This window comes from Giraffa tippelskirchi, chromosome 6, assembly GCF_054371585.1.
Source record: "Giraffa tippelskirchi isolate mGirTip1 chromosome 6, T2T-mGirTip1v1.2.pri, whole genome shotgun sequence".
NCBI lineage: Eukaryota > Metazoa > Chordata > Mammalia > Artiodactyla > Giraffidae > Giraffa > Giraffa tippelskirchi.
In genome coordinates this window covers 31611461-31636887 of record NC_137280.1, presented here as the reverse complement: position 1 = coordinate 31636887, position 25427 = coordinate 31611461, and the positions used below count along the sequence as shown (strand labels likewise).

At 39.4% G+C, this 25427-nt stretch overlaps 1 protein-coding gene across 1 annotated transcript in view; it reads left to right on the top strand.

Moving 5' to 3' along the window:
- LOC145511662 (uncharacterized) overlaps positions 1–25427 on the top strand; it is a 703222-nt gene that overhangs the window by 593781 nt on the left and 84014 nt on the right. Inside the window, exon 7 of the mRNA XM_081505273.1 lies at positions 1525–1865. The gene's annotated coding sequence lies outside the window, so the exon portion shown is untranslated. Of the gene's footprint in view, positions 1–1524 lie in introns of the transcript that reaches the window.

Below are 25427 nucleotides of genomic sequence, written 5' to 3'. Positions count from 1 at the left end.
ATTAGGGGACCTCTGGATAAGGGCATTGTTTAAGGCCTCAACAATGTCTTTTCCTGATCTCAGCAACTGGAGCTCAAGGAAGGTGTGAGTTCAGGACAGCTGTGTCACATGTCTGTATAAGGTTTGGAGCATACGTTACTGTGGCCATACATGTCTGGATTCAAGAGTGAAGTATGACTTGAATGAACTCTATAAAATGTGCACAGTAGAAGTAAAGAAGTAGCAAAACTGATAAATATTTGCCCATTGGGATAGTTTTATCTATTAAAAAAAGACAAAAATAAAAATGCATATGACAAAACATATATGTAACAATATAAATAATATAATGTGTGTGTGTAGTGTGCCTAGTCGTGTTCAACTCTTTGCAACCACGTGGACTGTAGCCCACCAGGCTCCTCTGTCGATGGGATTTTCCAGGCAAGAATACTGGAGTGGGTTGCCATTTCTTTTTCCAGGGGATCTTCCCAACCCAAGGATTGAACTCGTGTCTCCTGAATCTCCTGAATTGGCAGGCAGATGCTTTACCAGTGTGCCGCCTGGGAAGCCCATAAATAACATTATATATATATATATATATATAATAATATATAAAACATAAATTATGTATAGATATAACTAAGTACTGTGCTGTTGACAAGAAAACAAGTGTGCTCTCAGAAAGATTAAGCAAGTAAAATGATGGCAGGAAATATATCTTTCTCACTCTTCTAGCCTCAACATCCAGCACAGGGGCTGGTATATAACAGGTGCACAAGATTGTCTGAATAATTAACATATAGATCTTCATTTATTCATGAGTTAGGTCAGAGGTGAGATGCTCCATGCGTATTTATGGACTCACTCCCCCAATTCCTCCCCCACCCCCACTTGGGGGCTTCTAGCTTATCCGTCTACTATTTTAGCAGCCACTGCCTTCCATTCATCAGTGGCAACTTCAAATACTCTACAACCACACTGGAAGTTCCTGAAAACCAAGAATGATTTCTGATGCTTTCTCAGTGATCCCTTTAAACCACAAGAGCCAAATGCTGGTGGAATGGTTGCAGTGACCGAATTATCTGCTGTCTTTTAGTTTAAGATCATTTGATTCACTATACAAGGCAACTGGGGCTTCCCTGGTGGCTCAGCAGTAAATAATCTGCCTGCAATGCAGGAGACTTGGGAGACACAGGTTAGATCTTGGGTCAGGAAGATCCCTTGGAGGAGGAAATGGCAACCCACCCCAGTATTCTTACCTAGAAAATCTCATGGACAGAGGAGGCTGGAGGGCTATAGACAATGGGGTCACAAAGAAGTAGACACAACTGAGCTACTGAACACACACACACACCGGAAAATTGTGTTGAAAAATATGGACAATGCAGAAAGAAAATAATTCTAGACAAAGTACCTTAAGATTGGCAAGGGTGTTGACCACCATTCTCAAACGTGATTGATAGAATAGCTTCGTCTCTTTGGTGTGCAGTCTTACTATACCTGTTACAAATTTAATACTTTTTTTTTTAATATTCCCACTTCTAGGAATTTTTTCAACAGTTATGCCCAGCATTGCTTATGGTAGCAAAAATCCGGAAAGTAAACTAAACTGCATTAGTGTAACAATGATTGAATAATTTCCAGTATGTTCATCTAGTAAAAGATGAAGCAATCAAGAAAAGGAAGGAAACAAGCTCCAAGACACATTGTTAAACCGAAATCAGAGTGCAGAGCAGTAGACATCCTTGGTGGTTCCAAAGGAATATATGCAGTACATAACTAATTATAAGTGCACAGAATCTGTTTTAAAAGATGCACAATAAACTGGAAAGAATAATTGCCTCTTGTAAGGGAAACTTGGAGTGAAAAAGAGAGCCTTAAATTACCGTGTGGACTTTTTGTATTGTTTATATAGTTTTTTTTTTTTTAACCATTTATCTACATTGATCTTTAAGATCAATTTTATAAAACTACTGCTTAGGAAAATAGAACAGCTTGAGGATATTTCAATACCACGGTAGGTGCCAAATTGGGCTACAAACACTCCGGCAGCACTTCAATTACCATTTCCTAGCATTCTGCCTCAGGATGGCAGTCTAGTTCTTCCATTTCTTTCTTTCTCCAGCAAAAATTTAATTTGGTTTCCTCTGAGTGGTCCCTGGCTTCACCTGCAACTTCGGAGTCCACAGTGAATTGAATTATTAAGGAGCTCCTTTCCCAGAAAGACAACTTTGGGTTTATTATATTTAACTCACCCCATCTTTTCCTCATCTAACTTTTCTTTCTCTTTTAAATTCTCACAACACAATCTGGCTTCCCCCACCACGGCACGTACAGTGGAGTTTTCCCCTTAATGGCTTGATGGGTGGTCAGCTTCTAGAATTTTGCCTTAGCTGAGGAATACTGTTTAGATGCCCATCTTAGATGTATGTGCCTTATTTTCTTACTATTCTAAGGGGTGTTTTTATCTTATTCCCTTCTAACCCCAACTTCTCTGGTTCTACATATTCTTCTTTACCCACAATGGTATTTTTTTTCTCAATAAAATATTTTCTTCCAACAACTGTGGGAAGATCCATAGAGTTGGGCTTCCCAGGTGGCGCTTGTGATAAAGAACCTGCCTGCCAATGCAGGAGACACAAGAGACCCAGGTTTGTTCCTGGATTGGGAAGATCCCCTGGAGGAGGGTACACCAACCCACTCCAGTATTCTTGCCAGGAGAATCCCGTGGACAGAGGAGCCTGGTGGGATGCAGTCCATGTGGTCACGACGAGTCAGACACAACTGAAGAGATATAGCACACACACATCCATAGGGCCAATGCGGCTTCTCTAGGTTAAGTTGGGGGTGGGGGTCGACGATGCTGACCCACATGCATGCCTTTTCTGCCTGCTGCTCTCTTACCCCTGACTCTCGGCTCTCCTCACCCTGACCCTAGATACAATTTTGAAATGTCACCCAGGGTGCCTGAGGGTGCACAGTCGAGTTTGAAAACCTCTGTCTAGAATAAGGAAAGGCAGCTGTAAGGGAAACTTAAGTCACTATTGTCACTGTTGTCAGAAAGAAGGCAGAGTTACTCTGGTGAGATAGGAGACAGTGTAGCTCCAGGACCCGGGTCTTCTGGCCTGAGCTACAGAGAATGCCTCCAAGCATTTTGTGCACCAGCGTTCTAGCACAAACACAACACAAACCTTTAAAGGGCAGCTGAACAGATTTCTGCTTTCCAAAAAATCTGTATTTTTTTTTAAGAGAAAAGAAAAGTATTTTAATTTTTTATGACTCCAAGATAAGATGTTATAAAAAAAAATAGACCTTTAAAGCCTGTTTTTCTGGTTTTAAAAACACATTTGAAAAAATATGATGTACTAGAAAACTCTGGTGGTGGTTTTTTTTCTAGAAGGCTGTTACCTTCAACCAGCTCTCCCTCTCTAATCCCAGGCAGGGTTCTCTCCCTTCAGCGGACAGCCAGTTTCTGAGGCAAAAAGATTCAGCAGAGAGCTCCAGAGCCTTAGGAGCTTCCCAGGTGGCACTAGTGGTAAAGAACCCACCTGCCAATGTGAGTGGATGCAAGAGAGGCGGGTTCGATCCCTGGGTCAGGAAGATCCCCTGGAGGAGGTCATGGCAACCCACTCCAGTATTCTTGCCTGGAGAATCCCAAGAACAGAGGATCCTGGCTGGCTACGGTCCATGGGGTCCAAAAGAGTAGGACACAACTAAAGAGACTTAGCACACACCTATGCCAGGGCTTGGGCTCAGATCCCAGCCTGGCCATGAGTGTGGGCATGCTGCTCGGCCACAATGAGCCTTACAAAACAAAGTTAGTGTTTGTAAGTAGTGTGATGTCGTAGTTAACAGCATGGAGTCCAAAGCCAGATGGTCGCAAATTCCAGCTCTAGCACCTTCTAGATACATTATGTTTACCACGCCATGTAGAGTAGGGGAATACTAGTACCTACCTCACAGAATTGTTACACAGATTCAATGAGTTATTTTCGCAAAGCACTTAAGAAGTGCCTTAGAAGTACCTGTTAAATATCAATGCATAGTAACATTATATTATAATGTTTAAGTTATACTAGAAGCAGAAGAAGAATTAATAAGTGCAGTGGATGAGGACTGGGTTTGAGATGTATTAGAAGTGGAAAGTAAAGGCTTCCCTGGTAGCTCAGCTGGTAAAGGATCCTCCTGCAGTCCAGGAGACCCCAGTTCAATTCCTGGGTAGGGAAGTTCCCCTGGAGAAGTGATAGGCTGCCCACTCCTGTATTCGTGGGCTTCTCTGGTGGCTCAGACAGTAAAGAATCAGCCCACAATGTGAGAGACCTGGGTTTGATCCCTGGGTTGGAAAGAAGATTCCCTAGAGGAGGGCATGGCAACACACTCCAGTATTCTTGCCTGGAGAATCTCCATGGACAGAGGGCTACAGTCCATAGGGTCGCAAAGAGTTGGACACAACTGAGCGACTAAGAGCAACACAGAAGTGGATGCTATTCCTCATAAGTCCTTCTATCTGCTATGATGTAATTTTTTTAGTTATCATTCATGTACCTTCATTTGATATTTTTAAACACTTACAACACAGTATTAGATTTGAAATAATGGTCAAGTTACTTAATCTCAGTGAATTTGTTTCTTCTCATAAAATTAGAATAATAACCCCATTCATTGTTTCTTCTCTTCCTTTCTCTTTATTTTGAGAAGGAAACAATGTTGTTGTTTTTTTAAATAAATAGGATAACTAGCTATGTGACCTTGAAAAGACCATCTTTCTCACCATATTTCCATCAGGATTGTACTAGATCTGGGAAGTTCTTTTCAGCTGTGACGCCAAGGCATGATATTTTGTTACCTTTTTTAGCTTCAAAAAATACAAATGTATTATTTTACTGTGCTGGAGATTAGCTGTCCAACACTGGTCTCACTGGGCTAACATCAAGGTGGTGGCAGAGGTGTGCTCCTTCTTGGAGCTCTAGGGGAGAATTTGTTACTTGCTTTCTCCAGCTTCTAGAGGCTACCTCCTTCCTTGCTTTTATCTTACTACCTCTTCAAAACCAGTATTAGCTGGTCAAGTCCTCACAGCATAACCCTCTGACCACCTTTTCTACTGTTTTTTGTTTTTTTTCTCTTTAATCCCCTTTTATTTCTTTCAATTCAGGTCATATTCATATAATGTAAAATTAACCATTTTTAATTTAAGTGTAGTTGATTTACAATGTTTCGGGGGTACAGCAAAGTAATTTAATATATATATTCTTTTTCAGGTCCTTTTCCATTATAGTTATTAAAAGATACTGAATATAGTTCACTGTGCTATACAATAGGTCCTTGTTGTTTAGCTATTTTATATATAGTAGTATGTATCTGTTAATCCTGAATTCCTAATTATCCTTGCCCCGCCCAGGGTTTTTTTTATTTTATTGAAGTATAGTTGATTTACAATGCCATATTAACTTCTTGTATACAGCAGAGTGACTCAGTTATATTTTTTCTTATTCTTTTCCATTATAATTTGTCACAGGAAATTGAACATAGTTCTCTGTACTATATACAGTAGGACCTTGTTGTTTATCCAGCCTGTGTATAATAGTTTCTCTCCTAACCCCAAACTTCCAATTTTCCCTCCCCTACCTGCCCCCTTGACAACCACTAAAGTTAACCATTTTAAAGTGAACAATTCAGTGCATTTTTGTGCGTTCACAATGTTGTACAATCATCACTTCTGTCTAATTCCAAAACATTTTATCTCTAAAGGAAATTCCATGCTTATTGAGCAGTTGCTCCCCATTTTCTGCCCTCTCTACCCTCTGCAACCATCAATCTGGTTTCTATTTCAGAGGATTTACCAATTCTGATACTTCATATAAATGGAATCATATAATATTTGACCTTTTGTTTCTGGCTTTCACTTAATATTTTTGAGCTTCATCCTATATTACCATATACAAGCACTAATTCCTTTTCATGGTTGAATAATATTTCTGAGTGAATATACCACAATTTGTTTATCCATCCTTCCATTGATGGACATTTGGGCTATTTTCACCTTTTAGCTATTGTGAATAATGCTGTTATGAATATACTTATACATGTTTTTGAGTACCTGTTTTCAGTTCTTTTGGATAGCTACCAAGGAGTAGAATTGTTGGGTCACGTAGTAATTCTGTGTTTAATTTTTTAAAGAACCACCTATTTTGCACAACCGTTGGGCCAAGTTACCCTTAATTTTAATACATCTCCAGGGAGCTACACTCCCTCTCTCTAATGTGACCCTCTTTTGCTAATACCTCCTGTGATTGCAGGGGTTCCTCTGACATTTACTAAAGTAGGAAACCCTCTTAATGAATGTTCTACACGTGGAAAGCTGCCAGAAACTCCTAGGAGACTGGAGGGCCCTTCTAAGGGGCTGTTGACCTTTGGACACTTTGATGAAACTTCCCTGTGCTGTCACAGACACATACTCAAAATACAGTAGATACTTTGTGAGAAGCGGCGTAAGGTCAAATGAGTTAGCTGGCTTTTAGAAGTTGAGAAGGAAAACAACTACAATTTCACAGTCTTCATAAAATATTTATTTATATCAAACCTTTTATTTGCTTGGCAAAAGCATATTAACTGCCTGCCATGGTGCTTAGCACTGATTAAATAACATGATCTGTGTTGTCAGAGAATTCATGAGCTAGCAAAGAAAAACAGATGGTAAACAAATAATCGTGTTAGAATCTGACAAATGCTAAGAACAAGACTGGACAGAGTGTTGTGGGGGTACAGTAGATGGAGGAGTTTATCATACCTAAGAAGCTGAAGAGCTGACTCACTGGAAAAGACCCTGATGCTGGGAAAGATTGAGGGCAGGAGGAGAAGGGGATGACAGAGGATGAGATGGTTGGATGGCTTCACCGACTCAGTGGGCATGAGTTTGAGCAAACTCATGGAGATAGAGAAGGACAAAAAAGCCTGGTGTGCTGCAGTCCATGGGGTCTCAAAGAGTCAGACATGACTTAGTGACTGAACAACAACAACAAAGCTGAAAAAAGGCTTGACAGGAAAAGATTGTCAGCTAGATCATAAAGCATGGTAGGAATGTGGTCCTCAGAGAGAGATGCTATGATTGAAGGCTTGGGAGTACCCAACCGCAGGACACAGTTAAGTGAATCTTTAAATAATTCAAGAATATCTAGGAATAATAGGGTTATGAATGTGGGGATGAGAGGGTAAAATTGGCAAGTAAAAATTTTATCTTATTAGCAGCCAGAAATGAACTGACCCTACCAGCCTGAGACTGACCCCTTGGAGAGCAGCCCCCTCCTGACATTCAGAGTCCTCCAGGGTATCACTCACCCACACTGGCTAAGCATTGCCATCAGGCATATGTAGCAATGTATGACTTACTTCTAGGGGTGCCATTTAAAAGAATTCAAGACCTCAGAATGGCATTTCTCTAAATTTCTAAATGCATTTGTCAAAATCCTAGAAAGCTCTGCTGTATACATAGAAGCCTTGCAATAAAACAGCCTTGAGTGACTGCTTTTATCCCTCTAAGCATCAGTTTTATTATAAAATGGGCCTTATGAAAATACCTGCCTTGTAAAGTTGTAAGAGGATTGAATGACAAAAATGAATTAATTAGTTCTAATGTGATGACTCTGGTAAAGAACCTGCCTGCCAATGCAGGAGATACAAGAGATGCAGTTTGCATCCCTGGGTTAGGAAGATCCCCTGAGGAGGGCACGGCAACCCATTCCAGTCTTCTTGCTTGGAAGATTCCGTGGACAGAGGAGCCTGGCGGGTTATTGTCCATGCGGTCACAAAGAGTCGGGATAACTGAGCACGTGCACGCACACAATCACATAGTAAGCATTTATAAGTGTGACTTAATATGAATATTATTCTTAATGACAAGCTCTAGGAATTCAAACTGATTTGATATCTCGGGAAAACTATACACTTCACCTCTCTTTTAGGAAACATTTGGATCAAGGGGTCAGTTCTAGTGACAAAATCTTTATCACCAATATCCTGAAAAGATCTAGACTTTTTGTTGGTTGGCTTGGAAAGGAAAAAAAAAAAAAAATCTGTTATTTCTGGTTCTTTGTAGCACCCTAAACAGATTGCTTCTCTTGGGAATTTCCCAAGACCTGGTCTCAATAGAGACAGCACTTATCTCTGTGATGACAGTCCTCTCTACTTCTTGAAAATGTCCCTGGAAAAAAAGGTCAAGAGTGACTAAGGGAGAGAACTCAAGGTTTGAATAACAATAGTCTTCTGTCAGCTAACAGAATTTCACATATATTTCATGAGTGCTTGCTATTCAAATCCATGCAACTTGGAGAAGTTTTCCATTCCAGGCTACCTAAAGAACTCAGCAAAAGCTAAACCTACCTTGACAAAGCTCTATCCCAAGGTGAAATTACATTTAGAAATATGGAGATTATTCCGACACAGCTTAAAGACTTTTCTCCATAATCTGTCACATTTAACAACTGTGACCAGGCAGATGTTTACACTTTTCAGCATGACAAAGTAGAAGAGAGACCAAGGAGATCAAGTTCAGACATCAAGCATACCTTGGCTTCACTCAAAAAAGAACTGGTAAGAGCATTAGAAATGTTATTAAATTTACATAAAGGGAAATATGTAAGGCAACATAAGCAGATAAGGGGAGCCATACCTGGGAATTAGGAAACATGCCTAGTCAACAATTAGGAACAAGTTTGAGAGAGCAGAAAACATTGTATTTTTACATGCAGAGCATCTTTTTCTAAGGAAAGGTTTTTTGGGGTTTTCTTGTCTGTTTGTTTGGTCTTCGTTTTGTTTTTAACAAAAGCAAGAAATGCCTACCATAATGGCAATGTATAACTGACTGATGTGCTTAAAATTCGACAATTTATATAGTAATTATATGATGGCACTTGTGGTAAAGAATCTGCCTGCCAAAGAAGAAGATATAAGAGATGCAGGTTCGATCCCTGAGTCAGGATGATGCCCTGGAGGAGGGCATGGCAACCCACGCCAGTTTTCTTGCCTGGAGAACTCCATAGAGGAGTCTGGTGGGCTACACTCCTTAGGGTCGCAAAGAGTCAGACGGCACGCACATAAAGTGGGCCGTATAATTCACATCTTCTGATAAACCAGTGAGTGACCCAGGATCACTTCTTCATGTGCTCTACTGCTGTTTCTAGGCTATTCTTAGATCTGTAATCTGTCGGGAACTTCCTGTGCTCTGAAAATGTCTAAGAAATCTGCTCTTATTATTCGCTGCATTTTCATCAAACTTAAAAAATGAGGCATAATGAACTTCAGTTTAAAAATCAAACAAATGCTGCAACCTTCTGGAACTTCCCTACCTTAAATCTTGCCATTATATTTGTAAAATCATCCCCATCGTCCTGTTTAAGAATTGATTTCCTGATGACTGCTCAAAGAGTGATTTTTTTTCCTTTAATGTCAAATACTCTGACATTGGACTGAGTCATTTTGAATCTGTTCAGTCTTAGAAGACTTCAAAGAAACAAAAATTTTGTACTGAAGAAAAATCATGCCCTAAAATTGGTTTTCCATTAAATTCCAGTAATTTACTTCTTTATACTTATCTTTTCATTACTTTGGCTGTTTGTCTTTTTGTAAGAGACACTGAACTTCATTAGCTTTTGCAGTGAGTAAAGAAAATGTAGAACTATTGATCCTCTACCAACAAAACATCTGAGTGATGTAAAGATGTTACAATTGTGGGTTGATGAATTTTAGAATTTTCACTTTAGTTTTCAAAGCAAGTCAAAATTTTTTGAACAGAATAGTTTCTGGGGTTGTCTTTTTTTGGGGGGGGAGGGGCAGGATTTGTGCTGATGACCTAACCTTTAAGATTTATCTCTGAAAATAAATTTCTGATTATGCTCTAATTCTCTTTAATAAAAAACTAAATAGTCTATGCACTATAAGCACTAAAAGCTCACAACTGGAAGGTGAATAGATCACCAGAATACAGTGTTATACTTTGTATGACAGTTGCAAGGCCCTGAATAGCGAAAAATCAGTCATAGGTCCATCTTGTAGCTGACAGAAAGGTTCATATCTTATCTATTGTTGTTGTTCAGTCTCTCAGTAGTGTCTGACTCTTTGCAACCCCATAGACTGCAGCACACCAGGCTTTCCTGTCCTTCACTATCTCCCAGAATTTGCTCAAACTCATGTCCATTGAGTCAGTGATGCTATCCAACCATCTCATCCTCTGGTATCTTATCTACAATTCTTATCTATCTTATAAAGTTTCACATCTTATAATTAAGATAATTAAATCAATGGAATGACACTTCCTATGAGTACATGGAAAAAAACAGTAAGAAATCCTGGCAGAGACAATGCAATTTACCTTAGAAAAATGGATAAGCTCAACACCATGGGCAGAGGACACCCATCCCAGTTTAAAATGTTGGAAATAGCAGTTTTTCCCTTACCTGGCCTTGCTGTATGACATTTCTTTAAATGAATGTGTTTTTCCCATCAATATTAATTTCTTTTCCGGTCACTTATAGGAGATAAAATGATTCTGGCATTATTTGTTCTAGAGGAAATAACATGGTACATGAAAACTAGTTCTGATTATCTTCTTTTTTAATTTCATGTTTTAAATGAGAATGTTTTTAATTTTTATTGGAATATAGTCACTTTACACTTTAGTTTCTGTTTTACAGCAAAGTGAATCAGTTCTATGTATATAGGTGTCCCCTCTTTTTTAGATTCTGTTCCCATTTAGGTCACCAGAGAGCATTGAGTAGACTTCCCTGTGCTATACAGTAGGTTCTCATTAATTGTTTTATACATAATATTGTTTATAGGTCAATCCCAACTCCCAATTCATTCCACCCTCCCTTTCCCCCTTGATATCCATAAGTTCTCTACATCTGTGTCTCTTTTTCTGCTTTACAAATAAGTTCATCTACACCATTTTTCCTAGATTCCACATACAAGTAATATTATACAATATTTATTTTTCTCTTTCTGACTTACTTTACTCTCTATGACAGTCTTTAGGTCCACCCATGTTTCTGCAAATGGCACTATTTCACTCCTTTTTGTAGCTGAGTAGTGTTGCATTTATGTGTGTGTGTGTGCGTGTGTGTGTGTATGTACCACATCTTCTTTATCCATTCCTCTGTTAACAGACATTTGTTGTTGTTCAGTTGCTCAGTCATGTCTGACTCTTTGCAACCCCATGGACCGCAGCACACTAGGCTTTCCTGTCCTTCACCATCTCCTGGAGTTTGCTCAAACTCATGCCCATTGAGTGGGTGATGCCATCCAACCATCTCGTCCTCTGTTGTCACCTTCTCCATCTGCCTTCAATCTTTCCCAGCATCAGGGTCTATTCCAATGAGTCGGCTCTTTGCATCAGGTGGCCAAAGTATTGGAACTTCTATGTCTGGGCTATTGTGAATAGTGCTGCAATGAGCATTGGGGTGCATGTGTTCTTTTGAATTATGGCTTTTTCTGTATATGCACAGCAATAGGATTGCTGGCTCACTGATTATCTTCTAAGTTGATACTATCTCAGCTTGTCCTTCACAATGTCATTTACTGTTACCTTAGAGAGACTTATCAGTAATTTGATAACCTTTGTCTACTAAGTATATTTGTCCTTTATTTATAAACCTATATATCATATGCATTTTCCTTTATATATATATATATATATATGTACAGGTACATATATATATAAAGACATGTCTATCATATATAATTCTTTCACCTGCTGATTTAAGCTAAGAGAAAGATCCCCATGTTCGAAGACTTGAGGTTTTTATAGGATCAATGTTGGAAGGATTATCACTTTTTTCTCTTCAACAAAATAACTCTTTCTCTTTAATAGTCTTCCTAAACTGTACGACATAAACAAAAAAGAACCTGAATGTGTTAGAAATTTGTAGAAATCCATACATGTCAGAAAACCCCAAGAAAGCATTGAAACTAGATAAGTTTGTTTTTTCTTTTTTTTACGTTTTATCAAGATACAATTGATAAACAAAAATACTGCACACATGTAATCTATACCTCTTGATGATTTTGGACATATGCATATACCTATGTTACCGAATCCCAAGATTCCCAGTACTGTACATCAGCCCTTTGAGGTCTAAAGACTGTCCCCAAAGGCTGGGGACAGGAATGAGATGTTTGTACTTCTTAAGCTTTTTTTGTTATTGAAACCATTTCATAAAATCTTTGTTGTATTCATATTTTAGGGCAATAATTTAATTTGTTCCTTAAACAAAAGATTTAAAAATTTTAGGATTTTTTTTAAATCACTGTCTAAATGTCTCACTGTTTTTCCATGCCTATTAATAGCCTAACATGTATCAGTGATGTTGATATGAGATCAGACAAAACTGCTTGCCCATCAGGAGAGCATAATATCATCTATAATCATCCATTGTCTCTTCCTCTACTCTTTGTTTCCTCCAACATAAACAAATTAAACAATAACCAACCGACAGGCAGAATCCTTCAAGATCAAAATTTATTTTCAAGAAAGTTAAATTCCTTGGGTGAAAGGAAAAAACAGTATGTCAGACTCTGTTACGAATGCTTTGTATACATCTTATTTAAGCAAAAATAATCCTTTGAAACATTTTATACATAAAGAAACTTAGGTTCAAAGAATTTGAATGACATACCCAAGATCACACTATAAATGATAGAACTAGGATTTAACCCCAGTTCTGTGTAACCTCAAAGGTCCTACTGCTCTTTCCTATAACTGACACCTTCTCCAAGGACAATGACAGGAAGCAGGATGGCAGGTGAACATTAGAAAGGAAGGAAAATCTATTCAGAAGTGAAGAAATGAGAATTTCATTATCTTGTTCTTCAAACAGAAATGATCAGTAGGAATCCCAGTGAGACTTACGGGTATAAGTTAGCATGACCCCGGGACCTAGGTTTCACTGGTCTCCTCTGAAGCACTGCCATTAATTTCTTCACTCAGCACTAGTTTATTGGGTGTCTAATATGAGCCTAACACTGTTCAAGTCAGTATAGTATACTAGTATTCACTAGTATAGCACAGTGAATAAGGATCTCTGTTCAGAAGACCCAAACAATTAACAGGTAGACAAACAAAAAATAAACAAAGTAATTGGGTTATCTGGGCTTGTCTGTGACGTTGATATTTGGTTTGAGATCTGAAGAATGGAAGGAAACAGAAAGGTAGAAAGGCTTTCCTGGAAAGAACAGCAAAGGCCCTGGGGCAGGAAGAGCTTGACTTGGAAGAAACTGAAAAGCAGGCCAGGGATGTAGCCTTGTGAGCACCAGGGTGGGTGGTAGGAGATGATGCTGGAGTGAAAGATGGGTGCTGACCCCAAGCCAGGACTTCAGGCTAAAATGGTGGGGTCATTCCTCTCCCTATATTCTACTGTCTTCCATTTGTCAGTGGCCAGGCACAAAGCCTTTATTTTGGACAGTGCCCGCAATCAGGAAACACACTGTACTCTTGTTCCTTTTTTGTATACATTTACTTTTATTTGGCTGTGTCAGGTCTTAGTTGCGGCACATGGAATCTTCGTTCTGTCCTGCGGCCTCTCTAGTTGTGATGTGCAGGCTTAGTTGCCCTTCGGCATGTGGGATCTTAGTTCCCTGAGCAGGGATGAAACCCTTGTCCCCTGCATTGCAAGGCGAATTCTTAACCACCGGACTACAAGGGAAGTCCCTGTACTCGCATTCTCATTACCTCCTGCAGGACCAAGCCCTCAGTAACCACTCTGAGTGTTACTCAGTGATAATGCCTCACATTTTGGTGGGATTCATTGCAATCGACTTCCTGGCACCCTTTCTTCTTTCTCACGACAACCAGAATAAGCAGCGTAGTCTAGCAGCCATGTGCCTGGGCTGTCACACATGGACACCAATAAAAGTTCTGTTACTTCACAGTTGTGCAACTTCTAACAGGTCACCTCACTTCTCTAGATCCCAGGTCCTTCATTTCAAAAAGGAAACAACTATCTTGCTGCATTCATTCTGTGGGGAACAAGGAAGATAAAGTGTCAAGATTGTGCAGCATAGGGCCTGGCAGGTAGTAAATGCACAATATACTTGTACATATTTCATTCCCAGGCTTCCCTGGTGGTTCAGATGGTAAAGAATCTGACTGCAATGCAAGAGGCTTCGGTTCAATCCCTGGGTCAGGAAGATTACCTGGAGAAGGGAATGGATACCCACTCCAGTATTCTTGCCTGGTGAATTTCACAGACAGAGGAGCCTGTACCCCACCCCATTCTGTAGATAGAAGAACCAAAAGTCAAAGAGATAAAGTGACTTGTCTAAGCTTGCACATTTAGGAAACACTAGAACCAAAACTTTGGCTACTTCATCTAGATGCTTTTTTCTCCCTACTGCCATGAATCACTGCAAAGTGAAAGGAGGTTAATAAACGTGCTTCCACCATCACGGAAGAGGGTATCATGTACAGGGAGAGGGAGGTCAGTTTCTGGGAGCATGGGATTCGTCTGAGCATTGATCTAAAAACTCTTCAACAAGAATTTCTTAAGGGCATACTTGCTTCTATTAAACATTTCTCTTTGCTATTTCTGCTGAGCAAAAGAAGGGAAAAAACCAGCCTGCCCTATGCTTTCTTAAAACAAACGAAAAAAAAAACAAATAGAAGTTTGATGAAATCATGTGGGTGCTCTTGACTTGTGTTTATCCATCACCTGAAAATGTGCCCATATGGAAGATAAATAGTGCTATTACATCCAGTTCTCTGTACTAAGTCCCAGAAATGCCGACAAGACACTAATCCCAACAGAATGTATGGAAGTTAATTATAACTGAAGCGCAACAGAAGTCAGCCAAAAGATTGCAATCAACAAGATTCATGGAATGAACACTTTGTTCTTTGCTGGGAAGGAGACATGCCGCTCTCTCTCCTCAATCCCCTTCTGCAAACCTCTGCTTTGCCTACAGAACTCCTAAAGCATGACTCCATCCTGGGGGCAAGGATGGAAGCTGGAAGCTAAGCAGGAAAGGAAACCTTCTCATTGGCTCCAGCTCAGGGGATTGCAGAGACCCTAGTGCTATCTGTGTCACCTTAAACTTGAAGCCATTTACTGCCACTTTTCTTATCCCAAGAAGGAATCCATCAAGCATTCAGTGTAGTAGCATCTTTCTCTGAAATATGATTGGCTGTAAGGCCACCAGAAATGCAAGTTTGCTATTAAAGCCTTGTTAGGAAAGCTAGTCAGATTTCAAAAGCTGTGGTTCTTGTAAAATAGGCAACTGAATTTTCTGCCAAAAAGAGAGAAGGTCAGGATTTCCCTAGTGGTCCAGTGGCTAAGATGCCGTGCTCTCAGTGCAGGGGGCCTGGATTCAATCCCTGGTCAGGGAACTAGATCCCGCATGCCACAACTAGGAACTGGCATAGATAGAACTGGCAGCTTGGCAACTTGGATAGAAAGAGATCACAGAAGACTTTGTAGAAGAAATAGCATTTGAGACAGGATCCTGAAGGGTTGGTAAACATATTTGAAAGTCACAAGGCTTTTGATTTATAATAGATTAAAGAATTAGCTGAAAATTCCAAAAGAAAAGTACAATGTATCCGAATGGAAAATATGAAAAAATATTTCTCAAGATTATTAACCACTTTAAAACACCTTTCATTTTTGCAGTGTTTGGGGGGAAATAGCATCATGTAAATGTCTTTCTCTTCAAAATATCTCAGCAGTTTTATTGGCTGAACAATATCTACTCAATAGCAGTTTATACTCAATATCTAACACTGGACATTTAACTATGAGTATAGATTTTGCAATTGCATTATTAGCAATGCATGAGCAAGTATTACTCATGGTTGTTCTTCTACCTGAATGACTCCATGTACAGACGGAAAAGGAAAGGCAAATATGTTTATATTGGCCAACAGATCAGCCAAACTAGTCACTTTGGAAATTTTTTGAGTTAGCCAGAATGATAATGTTTTTGTTTTTTAGTGATATTTTATGAAACCAGCTCCTCTGGTTATCAGAGAGCCCAATAAGGCTCTCTGGTTTATAAGAGGGACCTTATAAGGTCCCTCTTATATGTGGTTTTATAAAAGGGACCTTGGTTTTATATATATGGTTTTATGAGAGAGACTATGGTTTATAGGAAAGACCTTAATGCATCTTAAGAGGGTTGTTTCTTCCATCCCTCCCCTTCCCCTGTTTCTTCCCCTGATTGAGTCTTGCATATAATTCCTTGCACTGGGGCTAGTTGCCGGAGTCCTGCTCCAGCTGGTCCAGGGGTTCCCTCAGGAAGGACGGCGTCGGCGATGTGAATGAGAAGACACAGCGAGTCTCAGTGTTTCCAAGTGTCTTCCGACTTTATTATTCTCAAGGCAGCTTTTATATTTTTAGTTGTACATAGAGACAAATGTAAAGTGTAAAGTCATGCCAAATCAAATCAATGGGTCAGCAGTTTTTGACCCTTATCGGAACCAGATCACTGTTTGTGTTTTTAGTTACAAAAAGTTTAAGTTGTTTACATCATCTTCTGGCCTGGAGGCCTGCTAACATCTGGTGACTCTTTTATTGATAAGGGTTGATCAGCCAGGACACTTTTGCATCAGGCACAGAAAGCACCAGGGTTATATTTTTTTTAAGAACACAGGCACAGCAGATTATGACAAAGAAAGAATTCACAAACTCAGAGTTTCAAGGTAAAACCTGTTTTCTGTACTCTTATCTTATGCCTTGAGCCTAACAGAGAAGAATGTGGTCCCATAAAGTCATGGCACAGCAAGCTGAAAACAATGTAGCGCCAAGGTCAGTGCTTAGCAAAATCACCAGCTGAATTAACAATCATCTTATTATTTGTATTAAAGCTAAACTTCTATTTATATAAATCTCTAACTATTATGCTTTCATTATAAAGGCTAAATACGTTAAGAGCAAAAAGCATAGTGAGTAAATGTAGACTAAGTAACACTTTCATAAAGCAATATCTCTTACATTTCTTAATAAGCCTTTTTTCCTACGAAGGGCTATGTGCCCGTTGGGGCTTTCTGTATGGAGGCTCTCAGTATTGTTTATTGTTAAGGAGCTGTCATGCACATTAGCTCCAAAGGCACAGGTACATTTATTAAACAAACTAATATGCTAGCAAGAGGAATTTAGATTAGTATATCCAATATCTTAGATAATTTTATTAGGGTACTACTGTTCAGGGGCCTTGTCGATTGAGGTTTCAGAAAGATCTGTTTTAGAAGAGAATCAGAATAGGCCTTTTGCCTAAGTCATAGAAAATAAGAAGAGGTTTATTATAGCCAACATGAGAAAGACAGACATCATCTTTAAGGTGAGCGCTGAGGCGGCCTCCTGAGAATCCCTGAGGCCTGAGAAGCCGTGCTCGATCAGTCCTCTTTCTCATGACTCTGTCATGGGTGGGATCTCGTGAGCTGGCTCCCGGCAGCTAGTTAGCTATTTTCTTTCATCTTGTGCCTGGCCCATGCCTCATTTCACCTGCATGATACCTTACAAAACTTGAGACCTTAGCCTTCAGAATTAAGTCTTAAAATGTTGTTATGCCCAAAAGTCCTTTGGAGATGTGTGCCAGACCAACCTCTGGGCTTCATTTCCTTTATTCCTGCCTGTCCTGCCCTCGACCTTCCAGCCTATTCCAACATATTCCACTATTTGCAGTTTCCAAAACCAATCTTGATTTCTTACGACGTGCTCTTCAACGCCTTTGCTAATGCTATTCACTCTGTCTAGAATGGCCTTCCAGCACTTCATCCCCAGGGATCATTTCACAGATTTCAACATTTTTTCAAACAGTCTATTCAACATAAAGCATCTTTATATAAATCTATTCAATTTTTTAAAACTATGTTGAGCTTCAGCTCTTTCCAGGCATTGTGCTGATGACTAGGGAAAGATAGTGGAATAAGATGGATCTTATTTTCTGGAGCCTAACAGTCTTTGTGGTAGCTATTGTGTTTATGTATATCAAGCATCTGAAATTGTTTTCTTTAAAGGCCAGAGAGTAAATATTTTAAGTTTTAAGGGAAAACCAAAGCTGATATGTAGATAGGTAGATGGCCATTTAAAACTTAACCACGTCTACTGTGTAGCACAGGGAGCTCAACTCAATACTCTGAAATGGCCGAAGTGGGAAAGAAAATCTGAAAAAACATAGCTATATGTGTATGTATCGCTCACTTTGCTGTACACCTGAAACTAACACAGTATTGTAAATCAACTGTAATACAAAATAAATTTAAATTAAAAAAAACAATTATGTTAAAATGTAAAAAAAAAAAAAAAGATGCTTGGCAGGTAGGTCTTAAAAAACAAACAAACAAAAACCAGGTGGTTTTCTAGACTTGGTTCAAGCAACCAAATTCTATCAACCTGTGGTCTAGACCTGCAGTGTCCAGTAGCAGCCTCGCACCACCTGGAACTGCTGAGCACTTACAAGTGTTAAGTCCAAACTGAGACGTGCTCTAAGTCTCCACACACACTTGATTTTAAAAACTAGTACAAAAGAAAAAAAAGAATATAAAATATCTCAAGATTTTTTTCATGTAGTTATGAGAATTGGACCATAAAGGAGTCTGAGTGCTGAAGAACTGATGCTTTGGAATTGTGGTACTGGAGAAAACTCTTAAGAATCTCTTGAGAGACTGCAAGGACATCAAACCAGTCCATCCTAAAGGAAATCAGCCCTGAATATTCATTGGAAGGACTGATGCTGAAGCTCCAATACTTTAGGCCAGCTGATGTAAAGAACTTCATTGGAAAAGACCCTGATGCTGGGAAAGACTGAAGGTAAAAGGAGAAGAGGGCCACAGAGGATGATATGGTTTGATGGCATCAGTGACTCAACAGACGTGAATTTGAGCAAAATCCAGAAGATGGTGAAGGACAGGGAAGCTTGGTGTGCTGCAGTCCATGGGGCTGCAAAGAGTCAGACATGATTAAGCAACTGAACAACAACAAAGTGCATTAAGATAATATTTTAGATACATTGTTTTAACATATATTATTAAAATTTCAATTCTTTTTTTTTTTTTTTACTTTTTAAAATATGGCTGCAAGAAACCTTAAAATCATATAGCTGACTCACTCACATTAAATTTCTGTTGGACAGAACTAGTCTGGATAACTTCTGTATTGGGCAGAATGCCATAGTTTAAAATGAACTCATTAAAAATAACAAAAAACAAAACCCCAAACCTCATCTTTTCATAATTCCCTTCCCAAAAAACTTCTTAGCAAAGTTTTCCCTAGACTGGGAAATTTGAACTTCTCTCTGTGATTCAGTAACCGTCATATCGTGTTTCTTTACTTTCTTCACATATGTTTCTGGAATTTTCATATTTGTTGGTTTCCTTACTTGTTCTCTGCCTCTCTGAGTTAGAATGTCAATTCTACAAGACAAGACCCTTTTCCAATCTTCTTCACTGTGGTTCCAGGACAGGTCAGCCATCTGGTACTGCCTTTTGCCTTGCTTCCATTGGTTCTAAAACTATGCCCTAGTTGGTATTATGTTTTATTTCACTGGTGTTCTAGAAATGGGTACTTTTGGAATAGTCGTGGGGTCATTAATAGAGTATTCAGAACAAAACACAGAAACATCCATTTAGTAGTTTAGTAGTCAACTTTGAGCCCAAGAGATGTATGTCTAATGGTTTCGGTGAAGAGGAAGGGGAAATAATGGAATGCACTTGGATAAGAAGCACCAAGAACAGACATTGGGAAGAGAAGGGAGATAATACTGGAAGGATGGTGGTGGTTTAGTCACTAAGTCATGCCTGACTCTTGTGACCGCGTGGGCTATAGCCTGCCAGGCCCCTCTGTCTGTGGGATTTTCCAGGCAAGAATACTGGAGTGGGTTGCCATTTCCTTCTCCAGATCTTCCCAATCCAGGGATCAAACTCAAGTCTCCTGCATTGCAGGCAGATTCTTTACCAACTGAGCCAATTATCAAGAGTTAATATAACCCAGTGGAAAATAAACCATCTTAAATCAGGTAAACTAATCCTGGAGAAGTCCCCCAGGAGACTAAGAAAAATTTAAAAAGAGACTCAAGTTGGTTTTGAAGCAAACACTTGTCTTTTCACCTCTATCCCTCCTAAGACAATTCCTAGGTCCCTTTAATCTCCCCTAAGAAGAATTTCCAGTTTTACCAAAAAGGCTGGCACCAGCTCTAGATATATTTATGGTTGTAATTTTTAAGCTGTAAAATGCTGTATAATACACCTACCACATTGTTGGCAACAGATAAATATTTATTTAATGAGAAAAATAGGTGAATAGTATCATTATTTTCCGTCTTATGTATTTTATTCTTTTATCTATCTAGAACGAGACTAGGGACTGTTCAAAAAAAGGTACCTAAATGATTTGATAATATTTCCTACTTAATATTCCTGTTGCTTAGCCCTTGTATCCTACGTTTGGTCACTAAATACTTTGTGCTTTGCAAAAATTATTTCTAGTGTGGAAATGAGAAGGCATCATGCAGTGGAGACAGAGGTACCTGAGCTGTAGAAAGCAGAGTTCTCATAGAAACAAATGCTACAATGGCAAAGAAACATTCTTAGATTTTCCTTATACCATATTGTCCATTCCTCTACTCTTTTATATTTCTAGACTTTCCTGTCCTTACACTGAAGGAATATGAATCCATGTTGCTAGTATTCTTTATATGATTGAATTCTCAAAGCTATACCTCTCCTGACGAGGAGGTAATGAAATTTCCAAGAAGTTATAAGAAAAACTGATAGTTAAGGAGACAGTCAGAGGAAGTGCCAGGGTTTGCCTGCTCTTTCATCAGACATAGACCTGTTAGAATGAGAAAGTCATGCCAATGTTGAATTATTAGATGTTTTTCTTAAATCTGCAAGATAATGCATGTTCATCATAACAACTATAGTTAAAATACTGCTTACTGAGTCCCTACAAAGTGCAAAGTATTATTTTTGGCACTGGGGAGTCAAAAACTTACATGAAATACATGATTTCTGCCATCGAAAGTTTACAGTCTATTTGAAGATACTCTGTACATGTATGTGTACAAGTGCATATATGTATATGTAACTTGGGATTGTATGCTTTATATTTAATTATATAATTGGGATACATTGTCTATACATGATTATAATTGGGAAAATTAACTTTGGAATTAGAAAATTAGACTTGGAAGAGTAACTAGTAAAATATTATAATCGACCACCATTTTAAAAATAATACTAACAGAAAATGTAGAATAGAACAGTCTGTACAAATTAAAAATAAAAAATAAGGCAACTAAGCTCGTTGTAATTTTTGTATGCCTGAAGTTTTGCATACCCTTCAAATTTTGAAAAAAGTTAAAATGTAAGAAGCATATGCTAAGTATGCGATGAGTGATGTTTGTACAGGCAACTACTACAAAAGCTCAGAAGCAAAAGCAGTTTGGGGATTATTCTGGATTCTCTCCAAAGTAAGCTAAGTACATACAAGTTCTGTGTGTTTTATGGAGAGTGAAACCCTTTACTCCATACTTACCCACTATGGAACCAGAATGTGGAATCAGAAAACCTTTCATTTAATGAAATCTACATTGTACATAGTCTTTGGAAATTATTCAATCTTAATACTTCCATAAATATATATGTGTGTATATATATATATATGTAAGAAGCTTTAAAAATATTAAGTAGTATCCTGTTTATATGTTATTTAATAATTTAAAATAATTTGCTATTACCTGATTGTTCAGTTCAGTCGCTCAGTCGTGTCCGACTCTTTGCGACCCCATGAACTGCAGCACGCCAGGTCTCCCTGTCCATCACCAACTCCCAGAGTCTACCCAAACCCATGTCCATGGAGTCGGTGATTCCATCCAACCATCTCATTCTCTGTCATCCCCTTCTCCTCCTGCCCCCAATCCTTCCCAGCATCAGGGTCTTTTCCAATGAGTCAGCTCAGGTGGCCAAAGTATTGGAGTTTCAGCTTCAACATCAGTCCTTCTAATGAACACCCAGGACTGATCTCCTTTAGGATGCACTGCTGGATCTCCTTGCAGTCCAAGGGACTCTCAAAAGTCTTCTCCAACACCACGGTTCAAAAGCATCAATTCTTTGGTGCTCAGCTTTATTTATAGTCCAACTCTCACATCCATACATGACCACTGGAAAAACCATAGCCTTGACTAGACGGACCTTTGTTGGCAAAGTAGCGTCTCTGCTTTTTAATGTGCTGTCTAGGTTGGTCATAACTTTCCTTCCAAGGAGTAAGCGTCTTTTAATTTCATGGCTGCAGTCACCATCTGCAGTGATTTTGGAGCCCAGAAAAATAAAGTCAGCCACTGTTTCCACTGTTTCTCCCTCTATTAGCCATCAAGTGAGGGACCAGATGCCACGATCTTTGTTTTCTGAACGTTGAGCTTTAAGCCAACCTTTTCAGTCTCCTCTTTCACTTTCAGGAAAAGGCTCTTTAGTTCTTTTTCACTTTCTGCCATAAGGGTGGTGTCATCTGCATATCTGAGGTTATTGATATTTCTCTCAGCAATCTTTATTCCAGCTTGTGCTTCTTCCAGCCCAGCATTTCTCATGATATACTCTGCATATAAGTTAAATAAGCAAGGTGACAATATACAGCCTTGACATACTCCTTTTCCTATTTGGAACGAGTCTGTTGTTCCATGTCCAGTTCTAACTGTTGCTTCCTGACCTGCATACAGGTTTCTCAAGAGGCAGGTCAGGTGGTCTGGTATGCCCATCTCTTTCAGAATTTTCCACAGTTTGCTGTGATCCACACAGTCAAACGCTTTGGCATAAAGCAAAAATAGATGTTTTTCTGGAACTCTCTTGCTTTTTCGATGATCTAGCGGATGTTGGCAATTTGATCTCTGGTTCCTCTGCCTTTTCTAAGTCCAGCTTAAACATCTGGAATTTCATGGTTCACATATTGCTGAAGCCTGGCTTGGAGAATTTTGAGCATTACTTTACTAGCGTGTGAGATGAGTGCAGTTGTGCAGTAGTTTGAGCATTCTTTGGCATTGCCTTTCTTTGGGATTGGAATGAAAACCGACCTTTTCCAGTCCTGTGGCCACTGCTGAGTTTTCCAAATTTGCTGACATGTTGGGTGCAGCACTTTCACAGCATCATCTTTTAGGATTTGAAATAGCTCAACTGGAATTCCATCACCTCTACTAGCTTTGTTCATACTGATGCTTCCTAAGGCCTACTTGACTTCGCATTCTAGGATGTCTGGTTCTAGGTGAGGGATCACACCATCGTGATTATCTGGGTCATGAAGATCTTTTTTGTACAGTTCTTCTGTGTATTCTTGCCACCTCTTCTTAATATCTTCTGCTTCTGTTAGGTCCATACCATTTCTGTCCTTTACTGAGCTCATCTTTGCATGAAACGTTCCCTTGGTATCTCTTACTTTCTTGAAGAGATCTCTAGTCTTTCCCATTCTATTGTTTTCCTCTATTTCTTTGCATTGATCACTGAGGAAGGCTTTCTTATTTCTCTTTGCAACAAAATGCCGTAAAACTTCCTTAAGAGGATTGGGTATTTTATTTTTCCCAAAGAAGTCCAACATCAATATTACCCTTAGCTTTTTTTCATCCTCAACAAAATAGCATACAGGTTTTTTGTCTTTTTTTTTGTCAGTGCCCACGGGTAGTGTAAAATTATCCTTCATCCATCCCAAAGCTGCAGAGTCCACCCAGACTCTGAATCAACAAGTCTAAAGCCCTGAGGCTGGCAAGGAGTAACTTCTACTGTCAGCTCTCCAGGCTTCTCACTGACCCAGGCTTGGAATGCAGAGCAGAGTGGAAGTGTTTAATTTGGAAGTTATCTGCTCCTTTGCAGGTTTACCTCAGGGGATCAGAAATATTGAGCTGCTTGGCAATAGAAGGAACCTCCCAATTAGAAGGCAGGCTGAAAATATTAGTTTCACTGAGGCAAGGAGGACAAAATCTGAAATATGAAACACTGGTCACTACTCTTGATCTCAAGTGATAAAAACCCAATTGAAACAAGTTTAATCAGAAAGAGAATTGGTTCATGTTATTGAAAAGTCCAGGAGAGAATCTGGCTTCAAGGTCTCTAGATGATCAAAAGTTTTGGCTCTCACTATCTCCCGCTCCCTTTCTTGCTCCTGTTCTCATAGCTGTTTCTCCAAATGAATTACCTGTGTCCTCTCAGACTGTAACCTGAGGATGGAGCAGACAAAGAGTTGAGGATAGGAGAGTGGACTTAGGGGGTTTGAGATCAACAGGTATACACTGCTGTATTTAGAATGGGTAACCAACAAGGGCCTACTGTACAGCACATGGAACTCTGCTCAATGTTATGTGGCAGCCTGGATGGGAGGAGAGTTTGGAGGAGAATGGATTATATGTATATGTATAGCTGAGTCCCTGGTGGCTCAGATGGTAAAGAATCTGCCTGCAATGGAGACCCCGGTTCAATTTCCTGGATTGGGAAGATCCCCTGGAGGAGGGCAAGGCAACCCACTCCAGTATTCTTGCCTGGAGAATCTCATGGACAGAGGAGACTGGCAGACTGCAGGTCATGGCATCGCAAGGAGTCAGACATGACTGAGAAACTAAGCACAGCACAGAACTGAGTCACTCTGCTGTGCACCTGAAATTATCGCATTGTTAACTGGCTATACTCCCATGTAAAATAGAGTTAAAAAAAAAAAACTGCGACAGAACCAGATATAAGAAGTAAGTCAGCCATCAGATATATGAGTACAGAAGACAAAAGTCTCAATAATTTTCATAGATCTCCATGAAATAATGACAGCAACATTTATTGAGCACCACCTGCATGCCAGGTACTTTACCAAGCAGTAAATCTCATTAAACCTTCAAAATTCTGTGAGAGTCTCAGAGATCTAAATGTCTTGCCCAAATTCACATAACTATTAAACCATGCAGCTACCATATTTGAAAACCCAGGTCAGTACATATGATTCCATTACTGGACACTCTGGACATTGGCCAAAGTGTTGACTGCTACAGACTCATAACTGCCTTCTCCTAAAATCTCCCTTCAGAAAGGAAGTTCCCTCAAGAAAGGGAGATGCTTCACCCAAGGGTTTTCCCCCTCAGTAAAAGGTACCAAGATCCAGTCACCTCACATTAATTTGAGAGACTGCAAAGAACTTCCCATGGGATCTTCAGAGGCCTCTGTTACAACTGTGTCACTGTTAAACTTCCATTTCGGCCCCATTTCACTCCCCACACTTCCTTGTGTGTGTTGTTCCCAAGCGTACCCACAGTAAAACTCACATGCACAAAACTCCGTTTCTGATTCTGTTTCCGGGGAACCAACCTAAAACAAGTTCAAAGCCTGCGCTGTTGACCTTTGTCATAAACGCCTCTTCACATCAAGTTTGTTGACTCTGCCTGCTTAACTCTAAAGAGATAGTGGGAAATGAATCATGAAGTTTGGAAAATGAGCAATTTCCAAACAG